The following is an 18,746-nucleotide window of genomic DNA, read 5'->3' as shown; positions in this document are numbered from 1 at the left end:
ATTGTTAGGGAAAAATTGTGCTTTTCATAAATTACATCCACATTTAGCATCCACATCAAATTCTGCAATTCTGTGTTCTCCACAAATGGAAATACTTTTATTTTATTTTGCATTTTTCAGTTCACATAAGTAGCAAAAAACAAAAGTCAGTCCAAATACACTACATGGCATTTAGCACTGACTGCAAGCCAGACCATATTGCTATAACTTCAGAGTGGGACATCAATAACACTCTTGTGGCTATAAAGGAGTAAATCCCTGCAGCCTGAAATCAGAAAACTGGAGGCTCTTACGGATGGTATAAAGTTATTTGGGCGGAGAGGGGGCTGGTCTTCTCATTTCACAAAAAAAAAATCAAGACACTCCTCCTTATTTATATTTTTGTTCCCAGTGACACTAAAAATAACCCAATACTGTCCTCTTATATCTCAAAACAATCATTTATGCAAACAAATGAAAGAAGTGGACATACAGCCACTCTATTGTTTGAATAAGGAGCAGCTAAATAAACAGGTTTACAGACACCAAATTTGTGAACCATTAACAGGCTCATGTGCTTGATTTCCACTCTACCCTGAATTGCAACAATGAGGCTAAAAATAAATGTGAATTAGATCAGATGATGTTGTAGCCTGATACGTATGAGATCAGACATCTGACTGTCTGTCATAATTAATGTTACATGATGCCAAGTCGCCAACAGGCAACTGACCCACAACCTCCTACCAGCAGAGAGAAGACCAAGATGAAAAAAAAAAAAAAGAAAAAATACACCGGGAATCTCTCCTGTTAAGACTGAATCATCTGAGTGCAGCTGTAATCCTGCTGATCCGTGTGACCGACAGGCAGTTAGACATCTCCAGCACCAAGAAGGTCGCACGACCTCGGACAGTGATAATGACGCACATTATGCGGCATGCTATAAAAGCTCCACCTGGAAAGGCTGTTAGGCTGAGCTGAAGGCTGAACTACTGATAGTCTCCCACCTTCATGTCAACCTGAACTTTATGTGGCATCAGTGAAGTCTTCAGTTCATTGAAGCTTTGTGATTCAGAAACCTCCAGGCAGATAGGCAGATTGCAGATAAGTAAGCCTGTATCATTTTGAAAGCTGTTTTTCTGTTAAGGTTTAAATGTCATTGTGCGTTAGAAGAGGTGAATATTTTTATATTGATCTGGTGTGAAAGTGACAGGAAGGCAATGCATGCAGGTCTAAATGATAACTAAGAAAAGATAAGCCTTTATTGATCCCCAGAGGGGAAATTCAGGAGCCAATAGGCACCAGGGTAGGCTCAAATGTCAATTATTTGCCTGAACGATGAAAGTTGTAGCACATGCTGCTGATGGATGTTTGATGGAGCAGACAACAGATACATTATTTCCTGGCTGAAAAAAAATAAATGGATTTGCATAGAGTGCTGCAGGAATGACTCCTAAAACCCGGAATGAGTTAGCATTTTAGCACTGCCAGTTCCTCCGTCTCGAAGTCAGTGGGTTTTTTGAATGGATTTTTGGTAAGGTCTGTGGTTAACTCAAGCTGAAGAGACTTTTACGTTTAGTTTTATGTCGTAAAATACGTCAGTAAATATGCAACTTGTGAATTCTGAAGTGTTTAGGTGTCTTAAAAAGGCAGTTGCTAACATGTGGCTAAATGAGAGTAGAGAACGGACATGGGACATAGGACATGGCTTTACAGCCTCGCTGCGATGTTGAATCATGTCACCGTGGTGTAGTTTGTTTAGGGCCTAATGCTTTTTCTTCTAGCAACTGCATTTATGCAAGATCACGAAAGTGGTGTTCATTTGTGATGATTATCTTACTTGACAAAAAAATTACGTATCATGAAAGTTTGTTTGCTACAGAGCTTATTTTCTGCAATTATCCAAAATCCAATGGAAAAATAAAAAATAAAAATTGGATTTTATTGGAACCAGGCCAATGCTAACTTCTCCATCAGCCTACACAAAAACGTCATCCCTGTGGCACTCTATTACAGTACTAACTGAGGAGATTAGAGGTAACCTTTCCTGCTGAGCCAAACAGAGCACATGGAAAAATCAAAATGCATGTCAGTAAATGGTTATAGTCACACATCACCAAACTGTAAACAGCCAAACTCAACATGCCTCATTTCACTGATCAGGAGAAAAAAATAGCAACATGTGATGCTGAATGTGCATCAAAATATATTCTAACTTTTTACAACACATTTCACTTTCTTTCAGTTCAGCTTCCTGTTATAGCTGACTCAAATGATCCCACAAAGCAACATAAAAAGTAATGTGCAATCAATGGTCTCTTAGCAAAATGTATCTACTATGATGCACTGTGCAGATGGATGGAAACTGTGCACAGTGAGGTCTGAGGATTATCCAGAGTAAAGGGAACACCGATTTTAGAGACAGGTGTTGCTGGTACATTATTTTAATGTTACTTTAATTTACCCACTTTTTAATGTCAAGTATGGCTTGGTGAAGTCTTATAACATAATGAGCCTCATTAAATCTATGTGAAAACATGGTGATTTGAGGGAAGGCAGGTTAATTATTATATGGAATAATAATATGATTTGTTTTATATGGGTAGTCATGACCAAAACCTCTAATCTGACAGGCTTTTGTTCTACAGAAAAGTCAGTCCACTCAGTCAGTGTGGGTACAGTGTGTGTCAGAACCTGCCGCAGGTTCAGTCACGACACAGCAAAGCACAGATATCACCTACTGTATATATATATCTCACAGGAGTGTGGGCTGACATCAGTGCCGTCATCAACGCCTTCAACAAACCTTATTAGTGCACGGAGACACAGTGGTATTGTACCCCCGTCAGTCAATAATCAATTACACCTGGACCACACCGCATTGGAATGCTGTCCTGATCCAGCTTCAGAATATTGCTTAAAGATTTTTCACCACCACATATATACTGTACATAAAAACATCATGTGGAGCAATCAATAGTTGTAGGTTGGCTGCTGAACATTCCTACATGGTTCACAGAAAGGTGAAAAATAGCAGCTTTGAAGTAAATAAATACAGAGGAGGTTGGAAGGCACTTTATTCTCAAGGTTTCAATTGTTTACTTTGCTTTGTACCTGGAATCTTTCTATGGCACCGCTTTTCTTTAATGGAAATGACTACAATGATTAATAACACAATATTCTAATCTATCAATACATGCTGTATGTAACATGTTAACATTCATTTAATTTTGCATTATACTACCAGTCTTGTGAGGAATCTCAAGCATTTAATATTAAATTAATAACATTATGGAATAAATAATCATATAAATTAATTTTTTAAGTAAATTATCCTTAAAGAAATGTGAATAAAACTTAATATTACAGTTAAAGTTTTGTTGTTATTCACTTTTAGTTCATCACAGGGAATTTTTTTTTCCAAAATGCCACTTTTTCAAAATTCTGTTGCTTTTTTATAATGACATTTCCCCCAATGACTCTGATTTCATGACAACTTTGATGTCAAAATGTAATTGTTTGTATGACACTGAGTATCAATCCATGCCCCCTCAACTTCCAGCCGATCACATGCCGTGTAGGGCTCAATAGTACTTACAGTCCCTGTTAAGGTTGGGTAGCTAAACCCCGAGGTACCAAAACCTGAATGCACCAGTATCTATATAACCAGTAACAACCAAATCAGTCACAACCCAGATTTTGATGCCTCATTTTGTAATGAAAGAGAGAGAGAGAGAGAGAGAGAGAGAGAGAGAGAGAGAGAGAGAGAGAGAGCATCGACTGGAGCAAAGGGTATGAAGCTGATCGTTGAAGTTAGCATGAGCGATGTTAGCCCCCTGTAAGGTAGCTGTCAAGGTGGATTAGCTATTGTTATTTGAGTGACAGGGAGTCAGTTACTGATCCCAACTCAATATTTATTTTGCAGTTATCAGTATTTTAACTCTTATTTAGTGTTCAATTATTTCAGTTGTCTTAGGTTTTATTATTATATGACTTTTTAATGTCAAGTTGTTAATAGTGTCTTGTATTCATACTTATTATACATCTAAATATACGTTAAACCAGTTTTCAGACCAAGGACCCCTTAGCTCAAAGTGAGACGAAGCAGGACATGGATTCATGGGTAGCCTAACAGTTAGCCTATCATTAACAGAGTGCCCCAGGACTCCTGAAACACGAAAATGAGTTAGCATTTTAGCACTCCTGGTTCTTTCGTCTCAAAATCAATGTTTTCTTTTTTTATGTTTTTCGTTTAACACCTGAAATACGGTCTGTGGTTAACACAAGTTTAAGGGATTTTCACGTGTTCTACGTCAAAAAATATGTCAGTAAATACCCCACTTGTGAATCTTGAAGCTCTTATGTGTCTTAAAAGGACGGTTGCTAACACATGGCTAAATGAGACTACAAAACATCATCACACCAAACACAGCTTTACAGCTTTATTGGGGTGGCGACTTAAAGTCATGCAACTGTGGTGTAGTTTGTTTATAGGCGAACATTAGCTTTTTAATCTAGCAATTGCATTTAAGCTTCAATAATCATGACAGTGGTGCTCATAAATGTATCATAGATGCCACAGAGCTTATCTTCTGCAGTAATTTGAAAATCCAATGGAAAAAATTCCAAAGGCTTTTTGACAAGGGAACCAGGGTGACGCTAACTTCCACCTCAGCCTACAGAAAATCCTCCCTGGAGCACTCTGTCGTCTTAAATGTTGATTTATGATTATTTGATATATTCTAATTTTTGAAAACATAAAAAAAATAATTCAATTAAAACTTATCAAACATAATCTGCAGTAACTCTGAGAATCCCTTAGGGGTCACAGACCCAACAGAATTTTACAAGTATCAGTTCAGGAACTGTTTAGAAACTAGAATATCTTAACAGAGGAAACCCCTCAAAAATGCCCAATCCTATTTCTATAGATGGTGAAATGTCAAACAAGGGCTGTGATGAGTGTTTATTTTCATTTTCAGATAATCTGTTGATTTTTTTAACAAATAGGTGTGGAAACAGTCTGAAAAAGAGCTCCTCACACATTACCACAGAGCAAGTCCTCATCTTTATGGTGCTCCTTGTACCAAACTGGACTGACAAACACAAATACCAGAGAGATTCAATCGCATTAGTTTGTGCCTTGTCTTGTCTTCATGCTAAGCTAAGCTAACCAGCAGTAGTTTGATCTTTGGCGCATCGACATAAGAGTGCTAGGACTTTTCTTATATTGTAGTCAGCAAGAAAGCAAATGAATGTATTGCCCAAAATATTGGAACAATTTATTTAAGCAAAAATCAATAAATTAAATTAAATAAGTTTTCAGTCAACTGACTTTGTTTCGACACTAACTAAAACCATCATGAATCTGAATGACATACTATCCAAAGCACAACGGTTCAGCACTTACTGATAAGATGGATATTCTCTCAGCCCACTGTGGAAAATAAAACCCATTGTTAACCACTGCTGGCTGACAGATGGATTGTACAGCCACCTACACACACCGTAGACAGAGCAATCTTTGTGTATTTGTGAATAACTTCAGTTATACTGAGATGGTTCCACAGCCTGACTTGAACCTTAAAATCCTCAACACCGTTTATCTTGAAAAGGACAGCTCACAATTCTGAGAAATGAAACTGGTGGCAAATCTGAAAGCCCACTATTATGTATCAATCGTTGAAAAGGCTGCATTTTCAATATCTCCTCATGTCCTTGCAGTTTGAAGGGCACAGCCATATCATATGCACCAGTCAATCTCTGAAGAGCATACACGCTGAGGACATGCATTTACATTTATATACACGCATTTAGCTGATGCACTTCTCCGCAGAGTGACTCACATCGAGAGCAACAGTGGATTCAGCGCGGCTTTTTAGATTGCTTATGAAGCGGAGCAAAGGTCGCAGACAGAGCATCCTGAAACTACGCGACCTTGGATGATACTGTAAGAGAGAACGTGGGGGAAAATAAGTGGGAGAAATAAGAGATAATACGAGAGGTCGAATGGATTTTTCTTTTAGAGAAGGATGATACTGAAACAGGGATATTATCTTCTCTGTCACTGAGTGTGCTCTCACTGGAACTTTGCAGTTCTTTGTGATATTGGAATGGGAGAATATTTCATAAACCACAGCTGCTTCCAGTATTTGGAGAAATTACGAACCTATCCTTTTCAGTTTTGGGAAAATCATTAATCCTGGAGCCTTGCTCTTTGGAGAAAAAGGCTTTAGCAAAACACAGATGCCACCTTGCTATGAAGACATTTTTTTAAGTGAGAAAGCCAGAAATACCAGCAGAATTATACTACATCACTGAGAATAATCAAACTGACATCTTTAAGAGGTCCTATCCGGAGTTGTTAGCTATGAAATGTGTCTGTTGAGGCCCGTCTATTTCAGCTGTGGGATACTATAGGCATATAAACTCATTTCCATACTGAGGAATGTACTTTTGCACGTCTATATTAACGGTTCCAAAAGTACAGACTGGGGACCACCTGGGGCCTTTAAATGGATTCCACAGGGTCCTAAGCAAAATGAGAAGTGGTTTAATTTTGCTCTTATTTCATTGCTTTGCCGAGATGTTACAGCCCTGAGAGAATCCATAAAAATAAGCGGTGAATTATAGGTTTCATTCCACCTACTGTGGCTATCACCCCAGAAACTGACAGCTTTATGATTCTCAACCAAGACAACAAGCAGAAACAAAAGCTACATTAGAACTCATCTCAGCGAGTTCCCTCCTACTCAGTGTTGTCTAATGCTGTCTGTGGTCTCATGTAGGGATGGGCGATAATTTAATAAACATGCCAGGCCTAATGCAAGTGCACCGAGATACATTTGTATTGAGAGAGCAGAGAGGCTGAAAAGAGGTGGGAGTTATAAAAACTGGTTCTACAGTGTGAAACATTTTAGATTTATTTCCTCTCCAAGAAGTCTAAATTGGACTTTTAAATTAACCTTCTCTATCATCTCTTTTTGAAAGTTCTTAAATCTTTAAAAAGGTTTGTTTATTTGAGTGTCTTGTCGCTGGGCACTGCAGTTTTCAGCCAACATCACTCAAACAGGAGGAAACAGAGCATTTGTTGGGAACTATTTTCAGCGGTGGATTAATACACATTTGGTGCTCTAGTAAATATTTGGGGCAGCAGGACTGTGTGTGTGGGACTGAGGCAAAATAAACTACAATGTGTGTGTTCATAGTAATGAAAGAACACACACAATGCAACAGTGTGGTTCACTGATGTGTTTTGGGATGATAATGGAGCTCTCCGGCACAGAGAAAGAACATATATCAGATGTAGGCCTACACACACAATACTTGTTGTAGAATAATTTTCATTGTTGGTGTTGGTCTTCTTGTGGGACCGTATCACTAGCCTTATTCTTTTAATTCTATTTCCCTGTATCAGTTTTTGTTTGTATTTCTATGATAACTTTTTGCATCTCTTGGTTGAATTTATCACCCGTGAGTATCTCATCGAAAGAGCGTACTCCTTTGTCATGATAGCCATTTTCCAAACATGGTCTCACAGAAATCCATTAAATGTCCATGACCTCTGAACACCATGTTATGTGGTGGTGGCTGTATTGTGTTAAAATTATGTGCTGGCATCACAAAAACAGTACCAATGATTAGTCAATTAGGATTCTTTTGTCATGGTGGACACACAAATTCCCTGGTTCAATGATGTCACTCAGTGTGCGGTGGTTAAAATTATGACCTCATAGGTAGTATAAACACTGTGGTGGCGGATGGGTCAACAAACACTGGACTTTCACCTAGGAGACCTTTGTTCATGTCCCATGTGAAACAAAAAGTCAACCTGGACTTCTTTTAACCATACACACTACTACCTTTACATAGTTGTGTCATGAAGATCATGTTTTTGGTTAAAACAGCTATGCTTGGTATGTACAGGAAGTATGTTTTAAAGTTATGTATGTTACTTTACATCACTTTACATAACAAGTGTATTTATTTTAACCAAAAACACAATCTGAACCTAACCCAGTAGTTTTGGTGCCTTAACCTAACTGTGGCAGACACTACGTAATTTCAACACAATTTGCGCCACCACCATGTAATGCAGTGGGTCACGGTCATTTCACTCTTCAGGGGGCATTTTTCCCCAGTATTTCAGCATTATCCTATACAGTATTGCCTTTAAGTGAAATCATGTTGAGATGATCTAATATCTTATTATTGTTGTGCAAACAAAAGAAATGTGCATTTGAAAACTTTAACAAAGAGTTAGTGCAGTTTTTTTCTTATAACTTGCCATGTCCTTCAATGTATTTAGTCTTTTATATTGTATTTTTGTATCTGTATATTGTTACTTGTAATGTTTCTGTTTGTGTTACCTGCCTCGGGACAATACATGTAAATTAACATTGATGCTAACTCTGCCACGTTTACATCTTGTATTTTATAAAGATGTTCATTAATGTGCTTTGTCCCTATTAAATAAACAGTTAAATAATGAAATAAGTTTTGTCCATATCAGTGGAAAATATGTACTGCATTAACATCTTCTAATTAAAGGGGTATATCTTCATCTCTTCTGTGGCTCAACATCACAGGGATATCTCGTTTTCTGTTTTTAACAAAGCCTGTGTTGCAGACTGAGGGCTCAGAGTTTGAAAGACAGAGACAGAGAGGATCAGACACAAAGAGGCTATTGGTTACATTAGGGAAATGTAGCATCCAGCAGTTCTGGAGTTTGACAAATACAAGGGAAGAAAAGTCAGGATATCTTGGCCTATGCCGCATCGATTTATACCATTCTTTTTTTAAACGGTTTCTCGCAAGTCCCCAAACTATGGAAGTATAGTGTTAAATCACTGGAGTACCCTTTTAATATTGGGATATTGATTTCAGCCACTTCACCCAGCCTTAGGCTTGATATGGAAAAGTTTGGGAGGCCTTACTTAGGCCAGAACTAAAACAGTTTTACAATATCAGCAAGAAGTAACTGTTCTTTTATGCATTTGGTGTGTTTTACAGTTTCTCTTGTCAAATTACATCACTCCCACTTGAGCACAATCTGCAATGGACACTCAGCAACATCAAACACTCACGGGCTCTGGCGTTGAATAATATTTCCTTTCTCCTGTCATGATGTCAGCACAGATGTGTACACTTGCACCGCCATTAACCATTAATTGTGTCATTGGAGCTCTGTGTGTGTCATGCACTCAGCCTTTCATTTGCATGCTCTCAGTGTGAGAGTATATCACAGAAATGTCCACACTGTCAGCGTGTCTCGCTTCCATTAAAATGTACAGGATGAGGACGGACAAAGCTGTCAAATGTACTCTGCAGGTGCGTGTGAGTGTATGTAATGATTTGAGTTGGGTTCTGACTTCCTCTTCTTCCTCCTCCTCCATGATTTGTTTGACAAGACCTCTCTCCCACCCTGGGTCTCTGGTGGTGGCGGTGGGTGTTAAGTGTAAATCTGTGGCAGCAGCTCCTCCTCTCTCAGGATTTCTTACGGCCACATACAGTACAGCCTCGACAAAGTAGCTGACAGGTAAATGTTGTGCTTACATGGTTCAGAGAATTTGTGAGAAATTGCGCCGTGCGTAGCCGGCATTCTGGGTGACTGATGGAGCAACAATATCACACAAGCACACACACGCGCACAGAGGCAGAGAGTCACACAGGCAGGCAGGAAGGTATTCATTGGTGAGGACAGACTGCATCAGCGCACACACACACACACACATACACATTGGGGAGATGAAGCAAAGCACAGGTTGAAGGACAAGTCAGATTCAGCTCCAGATTTTATGTATAATGATGTGACAAGAGTAGATTTTGGTTCACACACACACACACACACTCTCACACACACATAGAGAAAAATGCAACACGTTGCAAAGTCACAGTATGTAAATAGACAAAAATTAGCACACAAACACACATTTCCTGAGCATGGTTAGACTGTAGGGCTGCACTACTGCATCCACACTAAAACGTTCAAATGAGACACATTTAAGCACATAAAATGCAACAGAACTGTTTCAAAGGGTGCTGACGTCTCAAGACCCACGTGTGACCTCTGATATCTATTTGCACGTGCACCCTCTTTGCACAGATTTCTTTCTTTTTCTTCGCTCAAATATTGACGCCAGGAAACACGTCCCTGCTGCCGTCCCTGCTGATGAGGGAACGGCCACCAGTCTGATTCATCTACATACAAATTCTCTGCTCTCCTTCCTCACCCCTCTGCTGATCGATCATGCGTCAGGAGTTGAACGCTGCCACACTGCAACTGACCATCCGAACCCGCATTACTGTCTTGTGCGTATAAACCCGGGAGTGGGCTGCGCGTAAAACAGTCGCGCCTGGCACGAAAACGCACAGCACCACACTCTTATGTCCCCCCGTTTGTTTTAATTCCCCTAGTATAGACACGCAAACTCACCCAGGGTGTGAACGCAGGTCCTCCCCGTGCGTCTCTTGATGTGTGTCCGCGTATCCAGTAAAAAGAGGTGGGAGAGTGCGAGCGGCAAAGGCGCTAACGAACTAGTGGACGGCAGCCAAACGCCACCGACTTCCCCTTCTCTCTTCTCTTCCTCCTCTTTTCTCTCCTCTCTCTGCTTCCCTCACTCTTCCCTTCTCCCCCGGGGCAGGATGAGCAGCGGCTGTAATAATCCAGACATTGTCCTCCTCATCAGCACATTAAATAAGAAAACACAGGTGGGATGGACAGACTCGCGTCACGCAACAGAAGTTTGGAGTTTAGAGGAATTCTCCTTTCTGGTTTGGTGATGCTGTCCGGTGTAATCCGCGTTTGGAAACAGTCTGAGTGAACAGTCCACGATTTTACAAAGCTCCTTCAGATCTGAGTCCAACCTGGAGTTGAAATGTGGCTGCAGGCGCTGCAAAAGCTGAGAAAGTTTGCTTTGAGAGTGACTGAAACACAGATGATACGGGGCGAGGAAAAAAGGAGAAATAATCCCAGGAAGATATCTTCTTCTCTCACTTCCTCCTCCGGACCAAAGAACTCTCCCTTCAGAGGGATTTAGCGCACCTGCGGCCGGACCGGAGACGCGCAGGTATCCACAAACTGTGCACCCTGCTCCCCTCTCTCTCTCTGTCTGTGTGTTTTATTCCGCGTTTTTATTCCCGGTCTGCCGAGTCTCTCCGCGCCACGGTCATCACTCAGTGTCAAGCCTGGTGTTGTTTCTCCCAAGTAGCTCAGGAAAGCGTCTCTTTTCACCAGCGCTCTCCTCTCCTCTCCTCTTCTCTCCCCTCTCTCTCTCTCCTCAACAAGCACCGTCCATCCTCCTGTTGTGAAACCACACCTCCCTCGGCAGCGATTGGCTGGAAACCGCAGAGGAGGAGGAGGAGGAGGAGAGGGAAGGAGGTGAGCGCCGCGATGATGCGCGCTGAGGAGAGGAGGAGGAGAGAGAGAGGGATGGAGAGAGTGGACAGAGGAAGATAAACCTAGATGAGACAGAGGAGAGGATGGAGAGGGAGATGAGAGGAGTGGGATGAAAGAGAAGTGAAAGAGGAGGGAGAGTGTGCCAGGGAAGGAGGATAAAGGAGGCAGAGAAACAGTGAGGGTGTGTATGAGTGCGTGTTTGTGTGTGTATGGGTGTGTAAGGGGGGCAATTCATGCACTGAGCTCTATGTGTTTAAGCCCAAAGGGACAGGCTGGCTAATGAAAGTGAAAATGCTTCTCTCTTTTTTTTGTACCCTCTCATTCACTCCCAGTGCTTTAGCCAAATTTGTCCACCGCAAATCTGCTTTGACTCCCAGAAAAACTGAATTCATACTGACAATGTCCCCAATTACTGGGCAGAGTCATACGCTTCTGTCTGTCTCCTCTTTATAAAATCTGGTGTTTGTCAGTTAAGCAGCTGCCTTGGTGAGTCTGTGATGAATAAGTAAGTGGTTGAAGGGAGGCTGGAGAGTGGAGTGCATGTTGAATATGCTGCCCAGGGGCGTCGGGAGGGAAATAAGTAACAGCCTGTAATGGGAGCAAATGAGGTGGGCCGGATATTGCGATTGTTGTGGCGCAACCGCACATGTTAGCGGGAGGCGGCAGACAAAAAAAAAATCGCTTGACAGCTCCTGGGAGAGGCTTTGATTGATGGCGACGCTCCGGGGAGTGTTTCAATATGAACTTGGTTAACTCGGAGCCACATGAAGCATTCATCACTAGCTGCCATGCAAGAGTGAGATGCTCACCGCAAGCTAGGCAGCATTTTATTTAGAAAGGCACCTGGGGAGCATCCTCACAGGCGCAGCAGCTACCTATTTGCAGCTATTTTAAGGCTCAGATCACCAAATCTCCAACACTACCTCAAATCAGAGTATCAACAACCTGACTGCTGCCAGTCGCTCTTTAAGATTCAAGGATCCAAGGGCAGAGGGTGTCCTATGTTGTATACATTGCCAAATGAGACAAATCTTTAATCTTGCAATTTATAAACGAAAAATGTCACTTGACTTCTAAAAGGATTTAAACTGGAGAGGGGCAATATATCATATATACATATATATATCATATATACTTAATGTATCATGGCTTGTTCCATTTGGAATATATAAAATTACTTTATCACAAACATCGAGAAAAAATGTTCACCTCATTTTTGATGCCACCTGCATGAGACTTATGTGTTTCGATGCTCTCACTCTCCCCTGTGGCTTTCTCCCTCTCACAGACACACACACACACACACACACACACACGCACACAAAAAAAGACCTTACAAACATGACACATTACACACACTCCTCCACCCATCCAGATCACTTTCTCCTGGGCCCAAGCACATGAGCAGGTGAGACATGTTTTTGTATCTGCACGGCTCCAGACTGCCATTATTTAGTAGCTTTTTGCAACCCTGGAGCACCACTGTGACCTGCTAATATTATTAATATATGGACTGGAGAGTTGTTAGTTTGTTTCCAGTTTACAGTGAATAGATCTTCATGCTTAACAGCCCAGCTGAGAAAGTGTGTATGTTTGTACCTGCAGGGCTCCAGACTGCAACTGCTGAGTCACATTTTTGGACCATGGAACACCAGTGCAACTTACAAATACTATCAATTTATGAAGTGGAGAGCTGTTAGTGTGTTTCCAGCTCACGAATAAATCCTCACATTTAAAGGTGCAGTGGCAACATTTTAACTTTGTACTAACTGCAAACATCTGGCTGATGACCAGAACCTTTACAGTCACATCAACATTTCTAGTACGATCCAAGCCAGGTACTTCAAGATAAAAACACCAGTGGTTACATGATTCATTTATTTATGATAATTTATTTACTTAATTCAACTTTATCATAACATTATTTTATCTAACTTTATTATAACAGTACTTTATTTAACTTTCTTCTAACAGTACTTTGTTTAACTTTATCATGACACCAGCCACTGTACTTCCTACAGTACTGTAGAGGAGCTTTCAAAATATGTCACAATTCAACCTTAAAATATTTCTAAATTATTTCTAAGTCATATTGGTCATCCCTAATCTTGACCTTTATACTGACAATATTTACATCAATATGTCAATATGTCATATTATTACGTACCCCATGTACCCCAGATAATGATCATTATTAGTTTTGGGGTAATAGTAGATGCTAGCTGGTAAACATTCTCTGTACTGCAACACCATGTGTGCATTATGAGACAATAGGCCCCTGGGCACAGATATGCAAGGACCCACCACCTCTCCTACACATGAGCAAGGCAAACAGTTTGTGGTCAGTTTGCCTCTTTTTTGTTGTTGATGTTGTTGTTCTTTTACATTTCTTTGTAGTTGTTATGTGTTTCTCAGAGGTATTTTGTGTCTTTTTTGATTGTTTTGTGTCTCTTTGTAGTTATTTTGTCTCTTTTTGCAGTTCCTTTGCATCTCTTTGTGGTCTTTTGTGTCTCTTAGTGGTCTTTTGGAGTTTCTTCCTGGTTGGTATGTTTTAATATGAGTGACAATTTGCAGGTGAAGGCCAAAGGGGCCCCCAGACACAGTGCCCTGGGCCTGTACCTCGTAGGTCTGTTCAGTAATCCATCCATGCATAATCCATATCACAATCACGATTAGTTGAAGCAAAGTTTCTGTATTTTTCAACCTGTACCCTATTTTCTCATGTTTTTGTGTCTAAGTGATTAATGGGGACAACAATTTTTGAAATTGGTCCAGAAATTGAGAGAGAGCGCTGCAGCTGCACAACAGGAGGCAATGGAATCCCAACGGGCAGCTGTGCACCATCAATGTATGTCCACTAAAAGTGCTTGTTTCTGCCTTTTGACAAGAACAGATTATTATTCTAAGTGTCTGACAACATTATGAAAAGGATCCCTACAGACAACTGAAACATCTTCCTTTACCTTTCACTTGATCCAGTCTGTTTGTTATTGTGTCTAACCAAGTCTCGCTCAACTACACCCCCCTTATTATCAACGGGTCCTTGCTGGAGAGGGTGGACAGTTTCAAGTGTCCACATCACAGAGGGCCTGACCTGGGCACTGCATACTGACTCAGTGGTGAGGAAGAGAAGGCAGAGACTGGGTATCCCCTCAAATACTGAGGAATTTCTCCTACTGCACCATAGAGAGTGTCCTGACGGGAAGCATCACTGTCTGGTATGGAAACAGCACCCAAAGGGCCCTGCAAAGAGTGGTTCATTCAGCTGAACTTATAAAAGGCGCTGCTCTGTCTAAAGGATATTTACACCAGGTGCTGTAAGAATGGCCAGTAGCAATTATTTAAGATCCCAGCCACCCAAATAACTGCTTTTTCTGCATGACAAAATCAGGAAGATGGTACCTGTTACACCAGGCCAGCACTGAGAGGCTCAGGAAGAGCTTCTTCCCTCAGGACATAAGGATCCTAAATGAACTGCCCATTGTTATATTCATTATTAGCGTCTTTGTTAATACACCAATTGAGGGATTGATTGGGATTCCATTTCATTGGAAATGTGTCTGATGTGATTTAATGTGAGAAATGAATTGATTGATTGATTGATTGATTGATTGATTGATTGATTGATTGATTGATTGATTGATTGATCGATCGATCGATTGAAGTCTAATTTTGAAGTCTTGCATTTTCGCCAATGTCTTCCTGGAACAACTCAACTCTTGCGTTCTCGCTCAACACTAGACTGATTGTTCTTCCCGTTAGTCACCAAAATTAGTACAGACAGACAACACATTCTCACTCCAACCTTGTCACATATCAACATTTAGTCATGGACTTTCCAGGTCCAGATACAATATGCAAGATACCCTTACATGTTATATGCATTGTCTTCTTCCAAAATACACTGTTGTTTTCACAGAAAATGTACCGTGTACATACAGTCTCTTTCAAAATAAATGCACTAAGTTGGTAAAACACCACAAATAGAAGTTTTTTTTCCCTTCAACAACAAAAAGCAAATGGCTGAGTTTAGGCAACAAAAGTGGCTTTGGCTTTATAAGCCTACAGGACACGAACACCGCTCTCCCAAGTAAGGGTCTATGTTTGTTGGACCCATCCATCATTTTTGTCCAGTGGGAAGGAGGCTGTAGACACAAAAACATGGAAAAACACAATCCAGGTTGAAAAATACCAAAGTTGCCCCTTAAGAATGGTTAAATAAGTAACAATGATGATTCAGTTCAGTGAAGTCATCAAGTAATTCAGTCCACTGAGTTATCATGCACAATATCAGGACCCTAGAACTGGGGCAACTAAAGCCTGATTTATAGTTGGGCACTTAACAGTTTTGATGAGTGTCGCTCGACAGAAATGATGTATTTTTCACGGAATTTTATGTCACGGACAATGTCATGTTTTGCCGGATGTGATTGGTTGTGTTACTATCGTCGTGGCGGAGTTTTAAGTCACACACATCAGTGTCACTGATGCAAAGTACAAAGTGAAGTAGCAAGGATACGTTACACTATAACAGTATTACACTGATACTGATTTTGACATAAACTTTTTACTGTTGGCAGAACTATGGGCTGGTTCTAAATAAGTGTTTCTGCAGTTCCCTCCTGTAGTTCATTACCATTACAAAGATGTATTTCTAATGTCCTGTTTTACACTTGATCCTATTTTAGTAAGAATACTTTTTTTTGCTGATCTTCCCCCAATTCAATTTACTATTAATGCAAACTTCACAATCTTTCACTCTGACGTTTTTTTGTTTTTTTTTAAATTCACTGTTTAGCTACCATCAATGAAACCAGCTCCTTCCTGCACAGATGTCTCACATTAAAAGCTTTCCAGCAGCTCAAAGGGCATAATCCCTCCAAAGTAAAGTAGAAGGGATTGGAAATAATTAGTGGATGAAAACCATACATCTTTTTAAAAGAAAATCTGCAGATTGGTTCGTATAATAATAATTTGTGCTATGGAAATCTACATTAAATTCAAGTGCAGGTAGCGTACAGATAACTCCTAAATCCTACCCCCTTTAACTAGCAACTATATCCATTTCCACTTAAAAGAAACCGAGTCTAACACACTTCCTAAACAGTACATCATCTCATTCTTATTTAGCATGGAAGTGTGTATAAGTTTCCACACTAACTTCTCATGCAGTCAAAAAAGACTTGCTTCTCCAGTGAGCAACCTGCAGAAGAGAAGTTAGTTATATATGGACTGACATCACAGGAGGCGTCCAGGCCTGTTTGACAGAGCAATAAATAAATGGACGCCTGCAGCATGCACCCGAAGGTTTGCAGCTTCAGAGGGACGAGGATATTGGATGGAGTCTCAAGCTTGAACGGGATCAGATGTGCAGAGAAAGCAATGTAAATTTAAATTGTGTTTCTGTCAAAACAGTCACAGCTCACAAAAAAAGAGAAGCTATCCAGGCGTTGTTTTTATGTCTATTGACATGTATACAGGTGCACACACACATACACACACACACACACACACACACACACCAGTACTGAGGCAATTTCTGCAAACACATTGTCCATGTTTTGTTTCTACCTCTTATTATTCACATGCTTTGTTCTTCTTGGTGAATTGGTGATGCATCTGTTCATTAAAAGCACTTTAAATATAGATTTGACTGTACAAACAGAATTTTAAAGTACACCCCTCACCTCAGTTTATGTACACGCAACGGAGCCAAGCCCTCATGGCTGACAGCTATAGGAGAACATTTTATTGGCAGGGTGAGCAGGTTAGAGCGAAACCATTTGCATTTTGTATCACTGCGAAAGCCAAGTGTGCTTGTTTATGTCTCCTCATCAGGTTATGCAGTGTGGGATTGCTCACTCCTGCTCTTGTCATACTTCCATTCCTCCCCCCCTTTCTTGAAACAAATGAGGGATTAAAGCAGAGACGTCTAGAACAGAAGACTGTGATGGGAGCAGAGCAAGAGGATGACAGCAGCTCACTGAAATCCACAGGATATGTATTTCTTTTGTCTCAGGGCTTAGAAAGTACAACACCCACTCAGTAGCTCAGCTTGATCTCTATTTTTTTTTTTAATTACTTGCCATTTTTTCCTGTGCTGTGATGTTAAATACTGGACAGCAGGGACATCTTGTCATGCATTCAATGGTGATCACAGCTGAAGGATATGTTCACATGTCTGTTTTAGCACATACAGGAATCTCTGATGGCTGTTATCTCAGATGGTTATGAAGACAGATGCCCTACCTGTGCCCCAGTGAAATGCCAAAACTTGAGAAATGGAGATTAAAGCGGGATGCATGATCAGATAAGTCCCTTATTTAATGTGTTAATGGGAAAATCTGAAAATGTCTCCAAAGACTGGCAGAGGTTGGCAGATTTGTAACTGTGAAGGAATAAAGTGAAATCCTAACCTTATTTTGATCATATCACATCAAACAATTTTTTGTCAGAGACACCCATGTTGAAAATAAAATCTTCTATGAACAATATGACAACATGAGCTTCTGTAAAAACACACAATGAAGCACACACAAGGAAGTCACACTGTGGATTGAGCATAGTGTCAAAGCGGTGAGTTTTAATGCAACTGTGAACTCAATTGTGTCCATTCCTATATTTAACTTCCTTGATGTCCTCTGACAGTCCCTTTAGGGTCTTGACCATTCAGCACTTTCTTTCAGTGACATTTAGGAAGGATTTCACAGCTGGAAAGATGGTCTTTTCACAAAACTGGGCTGTCTGTGCAATAGAAAGGTGCAAATACTTTTGAGTGTGGTGCCACATGACCACAGAAAACAGAGGGAAAGGGCTGTGCCATTTGTTTTTACTCAAAAGATAAAGAAAAAAACCTACAACTACCAGAATGCACTGTACCCCACTGGTTTGTATGCATTTGATTGCGTTGTCGAGACAGTCTACCAGTTTCCCTCACTGAATGAAAAACATAGACTACCGCCATGTGCAGGTATGGAGAATTATTTCCTCTCATGTAGGCGCAGGGCATACATGCTAACTGGCTGTTAGCTGTAGTCTTTGTGTTCAACTTTTCGGCAGAGACACATGCAATGTAAGGCAATACAGCAGGGAGCTTTCGCCACTACTAGTTCGGTTTGGTGTGTTGGGGCCTTAACACAGATTTAGAGAATTATACTGACACAATATTTTTAGTAATATAACACTGGCATTGTTATTTCCATGCACATATGTATTTTCTGTTACAATTGTAGTATCTGACGTGCCATATTATTTGATGTCCTGGGTCTGTTATGATCAGTTAGGGGCCCAGGTCAAGACTTTATTATGGCCCAGGTCAAGGATTGATAAGCTAGGTTGAAAGGTTGGATTCCATCTGGATTGTCTCTCT

General features: G+C 40.5%; 1 protein-coding gene across 2 annotated transcripts in view; it reads right to left on the bottom strand.

Moving 5' to 3' along the window:
- The window catches only part of brinp2 (bone morphogenetic protein/retinoic acid inducible neural-specific 2), a 347,460-nt gene extending 336,233 nt beyond the window's left edge, over positions 1-11,227 (bottom strand). For both annotated transcript variants that reach the window (XM_050033564.1, XM_050033563.1), the window contains exon 1: positions 10,415-11,227. The gene's annotated coding sequence lies outside the window, so the exon portion shown is untranslated. The remainder of the gene's footprint in view (positions 1-10,414) is intronic.
- Positions 11,228-18,746: the final 7,519 nt, after the last annotated feature.

The sequence above is a fragment of the Epinephelus moara genome, chromosome 21 (genome assembly GCF_006386435.1).
Source record: "Epinephelus moara isolate mb chromosome 21, YSFRI_EMoa_1.0, whole genome shotgun sequence".
Classification (NCBI taxonomy): Eukaryota; Metazoa; Chordata; class Actinopteri; order Perciformes; family Serranidae; genus Epinephelus; species Epinephelus moara.
Note: the sequence above shows the minus strand (reverse complement) of the source record. Positions and strands in the feature narration are given on the sequence as shown.